Source organism: Octopus bimaculoides, chromosome 3 (genome assembly GCF_001194135.2).
Source record: "Octopus bimaculoides isolate UCB-OBI-ISO-001 chromosome 3, ASM119413v2, whole genome shotgun sequence".
NCBI lineage: Eukaryota > Metazoa > Mollusca > Cephalopoda > Octopoda > Octopodidae > Octopus > Octopus bimaculoides.
This window is the reverse complement of record NC_068983.1, coordinates 140,169,054-140,175,136: the sequence shown is the minus strand read 5'-3', so window position 1 is coordinate 140,175,136 and position 6,083 is coordinate 140,169,054. Positions and strand designations below refer to the sequence as shown.

Sequence of the window (6,083 nt, the reverse complement as noted above, 5' to 3'; positions counted from 1 at the left end):
AACAACAACAACAACAACAACAACATCGAAAATACCGTAGGAATGAGAACCCAGGTTCGAAATTTCCCCAAGACACCTGATGAAGGATGGATGGTATATTAGCCGAAACATTGTGTTAACAAACAGGATGACGGCAAATATCCGTCAAATGTAAATAATGTAAATAAGGTACATAATTTATCATCTCTTAAATATAGAACTGTATTATTTTTGTTTTTGTTGTTGTGTACTTGTCAGAACGTTCAGTCTTGTTTTTTCTGGTAGATTCTGAGAGAGCAGACCGCAGCTTGCTGACAGAGGTCTCACAGTGTCCCTTTCCACAAATTATCACCTTTGTAACTTGGTTGTTAATTACTGTGGAAGACATCCAACATTCAAGTACCAATCCCCAAATCCTAGCTGTCTCCAGTTTTGGTGGGCTTACTCTGTTCTCATTAATTCCGATTTCTTCGACGTATTTCTCGAACCTGGTTGTTAGTGCTCCGATTTCCCCTACAACTATAGAAATTACAGACGTTCTCCACATAATCCATGTTCTTGCAATTTTGTCTGTTAGTAGTTTGTGCTTTCCAATATTTTCTTGTTCTCTGTCAATTATGCATGCATCTCCATATTTTGCAATATCTCTGATCTTGGTTTCGTTGTTTTCTTTTATTTACACAACAATATCTGGTCTCCGAACACTGATTATGGAGTCACATTGGATTGTAAAATCCCATAGTATCTTATGTTCCTGTCCCCAATGACTACTTCTGGTTCATGCTCGTACCATTTCCGTGTTCAGTTCAGATCACACTTTTCACACGGCCTCCAGTGGACAAACTTTGTCTCGATATCACGTCTCCTTTTGTAATATTTTTGGGCCAGCTTTCTACACTCACTCACAATATGTGAGATAGTTCAGTTTCTGCTACCACGCATCCTACGACGGGGCGATTCGTTACTCTTATCTATTTGGAACTTGGTGTACTTAGTTCTCAGGGTTTGTTCCTGGGCGTTGCATATCAATACCGTAGTGCATCTTTCAGATCATTTATTATTATTATGGTTGTTATTATTATATAACTATTCAATATTTGGTTTCGGCTTGCTAGTGGAGGTTTATTTCACTGGGTAAATGCTGTATAGAGTCTCTTGTATTTGCGGGTTGTTGTGTTTAGGTTGTATTATTGGATTGATAGTGCCTTACATAGGATGTGGTTGTTCATGTTTTTTATCATGCCCAATGCTCCAACTATTATTGTTATTATTTTCACCTTCATGCCCCACATTTGGAATACTTCAAGTTCGAGGTCTTTGTACTTCGACAATTTCTCCACTTCTTTTTGACAATATTTTCTTCAGAAGGGACTGCAATATCTGTCAGAAAGCAGTTATTTTCCCAGTCCTTGACTATCATGCCTCAGTGATAAGCTTTTGTTTCTTTGGAGTTTTGAACCAGCTTATCGTAGATGACTGTGGCCTGGTCGTTGTCTTGTATATTACTTGGCACATATTTATACCACCTGCTGTCAGTTTCGAAGTTGTAATTTTGCCAAATTGTCTAGTGGATATAACTGATTACTTTGTCGTGTCTGTATATATGTTCAAACTTGGCAAGGACTGGGCAGCCCGAGATGATGTAGTCAACTGTCTCATTGTGCTGGTTCCACAATGAGCATTTGATGTTGAGGCCAGCCTTCATTATTCGTTTTTTATAATAGTTTGTAGATAGGTATTGGTCTTGCGCATCGTGAATCAGTCCTACCATTTCGGCTTTTAGTCCAGAGATTTTGAGCCATTTTTGGCTTTTATTTAGGCTCACTTCGTCTCTGTCAATCCCTGTACTGTATTGGCCATGCAGTAATTTTTCTTTCCATTTCTTCTTCAGTATCTTTTGTAATTCAGTTTTCACGTTGTTTTTTTTTTGTCTCTTTTACCATTTCTGCTGTGTTGTCATTCATCTAAGGTCAGTGTGTCAATGTAGTTTGTGCCTACTTTGTATTTTGTCGGCCCCTCGAGTAGAGAGAAAAACATCTGCTTCTTCTAGTGTTGCTTTACTACATGCGTTGTTGTCATTGTTTTTGCTTTACTTCTCAGAGCGCTGGGTCACATTTGTTCTGATTGATTCTGTTTGAGCGGACAGGAGCCTGTTGTCACGGAATCTCATTCTGCACGTTAAAAGCTTTGATACTTGGTTGCTAATTACTGTGGAAGTCATTCAACATCCAAGTGCCAATCTCAAAATCTTAGGTGTTCTAAATAGAGCAGTTTTTTCGGGCTTACTCTGCTATCATGTCTATTCCAATGTTTTTGACACATTTCTCTCTAAGTTGACTGTTAATACCTCAAGTATCCATACAACTACTGGAATGACACTCTCCTCATAGTCCACATTCTCGCAATTTCGTCTTTTAGTAGCCTGTACTTTTCAATATTTACTAGTTCATTGTCACTTATGCGTGCATCCACATGTATTGTTATAGCTATGATCTTGGTTTCATTTTTCCCTTTATCTACCACAACAATATCTTGCCTTCGTGCACCGATTAGGGATTTACATTGGATTGTAAAATCCCACAGTATCTTATATTTATTATTCTCGGTGACTCCTTCTGGTTCATGTTCGTACCATTTCCGTGCTCTGTTCAGGCCGTACTTTTCACATCGCCTCCAGTGGACGAACTTAGCCACCTTATCACACTTCATTTTGTATTGCTTTTGGTCCAGCTTGCTACTCATTCACAATATGTGAGATAGTTTCGTTTTTGCTGTCACACATCCTACAAAGTGGGGATTTGATGCTCTTATGGATTTGGAACTTAGTGTAATTATTTATCAGGGCTTGTCCCTGGGCGCTGCATATCACTGCTTCAGTGCATCCTTTTAGATCAATTTTCTCAGTCATCCCCAAGTGCTTATCTTGTCTTTTCCTTCGATTTCACTTCTTCAGCTTGTTTCTTGACTGTTTGTTGATGCATCACATTTTTGGTAGGTATCGTTTTGATAATTCTAACAGTGTTAAGCAAGGATTCATTCTGCTGTTTGATGTACCATCCCAAATTACTCTTCTCGTCGACAACACAGATCTTGCAACCTATGAGGCCTTTCTTCCCTGTTTCTAGGCACATACAGCCTATCATTATCGATTTTGCAGTGTAGTTCCTTGTTAATTGTCATCGCTGTTCTGGTTTTGATTTCCATTTCCTCAAGCTGATTCTCTGTCCACCTAACAACACATGCTCCATATCTCAGTAAGGAAACAACCTATGTGTTCATTACCCTAATCTTATTGTTTCCATAGAACCTACTTCCCATAATTAATTAGTTCTGAGAAATTCGTGCCTTCATTTCACTTTCCTTGATTTTATCATATTACAAAATCCTCAGATACTTATATCTATTAGTTTCAATATCCATGATTTTCTTGCCGTTGTGTATTTCTAACCATTATTATTATCGTTATTATTATTATTATTATTATTATTATTATTATTATTATTATTATTATTATTATTATTATTATTATTATCCAGGTCACTGCCTGGAATCCAACTTGATGGAAATGTTCATCTTCTGTGTAGCAACTACCTACTTCAGTATGGACGCTGATATATATATATATCGACAAGGGGGTTTTGCTATGGGTTCGCCATTATCACCGATAATAGCCAATATACACATGGAATATTTTGATAATTTGGTTTAGGATCAACACCACTAAAACCAACCTGCGACATGTTGATGAAATCTTCATACTCTGGCCCCACCAGGAACTGTCCAAGTGCTGTTACATCATGTGAACTCAATAAAGACATCCATACAGTTTACAATGGAAAAAGATAAAGACAATCAGCTAGTATTCCTGGACGTATTGATAACACGCACCAAGTATGCATTCAGGACATCCGTATACCGCAAGGCGACCTTCACTGGACGATGCCTGAACTTCAACTCCCAACAACCATACAGTGCAAAGAGAGGGTTTGCTCAGTGCCTAAAACATCGAGAAATGAATAAAAGTATCGATCTTGATACCCATCACGAAGAAATAATGAAGCTCAGTAACAATCTTTTGAGAAACAACTACCCCAAAAGCATACTCTCCCCTCCAGTTAGGAAGAAAAGAGAGGATGAAACCAATAAAATGTCTATAGTATGTCTACCCTATGTGTAAGGCCTCTTCGAAAAGATACAAACAGATATGCGGCCCATATGACATCACGACAGTATTCAAAGTAATACAACACTTCGCAAATATCTCCTTCGAGTAAAACCACTAGTAGAAGACAATATGAATAGGAAATGCGAGTACTCCATCCCATGAGCTGTGGTAGGATATACAAAGGCGAAACATGTCACCCACTCAAAATAAAAGTAGAGGAACTTCGCAAAGCTGTGACAGAGGAGATATTGATAAATCGGGTATAGCTTATCATGCATGGAAAAATGGAGACCACCACCCCCTGTGGGATGAAGTTAAAATACTAGACAGAAAACACCACTGGAAAATACGAAAACTAAAAGAAGCAGCACTTATGCTAGGATACAACTTCCTAAGTAGACAGAGTATAGATATGGAAAGCATATGGGAACCGGTATTAAGGAAAGATAGGAGAATACTAGGTTTATAAGCCCTAAAGTTCACTCCATAATTGCTCACGGGCATATGGCGTAGTGGTTAAGAGCGCGGGCTTATGACCCTAAGATTCCGAGTTCGATTCCAGGCAGTGACATGAAAGATATTAATAATAACAATAATAATAACAACATCCAAAAATACCTTATGAATGACAACCCAGGTTCGAAATTTTCTCAAGACACTCGATGAAGGCTGGAAGGTATATCAGCCGAAGCAAGATGAGGACAAATATCCGTCAATTGTAAATAATGCAATGTAAATAATGTATATAATACTTCATCTCTTATATACAGAACTGTATTGTTTTGCTGTGTATGATGGAAAGTGTCAGCAGTCCACAGTAGACTATGGTGACATTTCTTTACTGATAAGACTTCAAAAACCCCTTAGAGAACTCTTACAGTAGCAAGTAATGATGATTTTCGTTGGTGTTCTATCTTTACATTCGTACCAATCATTTAAATCCATGTTGATAGTTGACGGCTGATACTTCCAAGTGCGCCAGTTACTATTGGTATCAAGTCCACTCTCTTCATTGCTCACAATCTGCGTAACTCTCGTATTTTCCACTTCAAATAATCATAGTTGTTCTATAGACTTCTTTTTCTTAGATGATGTTGTTACCGGGATTGCTATGTCGATTATTATTTAAGTTATTTCATATTTCTTCACCACAACAATGTCAGGTTTCCGATATCTGATTTCATGTCTACACTGACCCATTACATCCTACATTCTTTTTAAAGTTTTCATCCTCAGTATCTGCTTCTGATATTTGGTAATACCATGTCTTTGGTTTTTGTAGAAGCTCCCAGTGAATCACTCTTTCCTCATTAACTTATCGTCTTTTGCATTCGCGCTGTGCCAATTTCGAGCATTGTCATGTGCTATATCATTTTACATATCTCACCACACATTCTGCGTTTGTCGCTCTCAGTTGTCAGTTCTCTTAACATATTTCCTCCTTAATGCTTGTTCTTGTGTCGCGCGTTCTCTATCTTCAGGTCACACCTCCGCTTTCATACCCAGCGGTCCTCTTTAACTGTCTTGGTGTCCGTATCACTTGCTACCTGACCGTACATTTTTTCTTTCCTTTACCATTTCTTTTCCTCCCAGTTTTTTCTTATTATTTATCTTTTTATCTTAGGATTTGTTGTAACTCTGGAAGACTTGCATGCCTAGCGGGCTTGCTACCAGGCAGTCTACAGTACGACGCTCTCTGTTATTGTTCACCATTAATATGTAATTGATGATACTAGACGTGCCAAGTAGGCAAACATTGTGCAACAACATTACTAGGCACTCTCTTCCCGTTTCCTTTATATTTCTCTTGATGCGTACTACTACTAATGCTATTACTACTACTACTGCTATGACAACAACAACAACAACAACAACTACTACTACTAATACTACTACTACTACTACTACTACTACTACTACTACTACTACTATATCTACC

General features: G+C 38.1%; 1 protein-coding gene across 1 annotated transcript in view; it reads left to right on the top strand.

Annotated features, from left to right (window-relative positions):
* LOC128247348 (uncharacterized) overlaps window positions 1-6,083 on the top strand; it is a 249,604-nt gene that overhangs the window by 14,155 nt on the left and 229,366 nt on the right. The gene's annotated exons all lie outside the window — the stretch shown is intronic.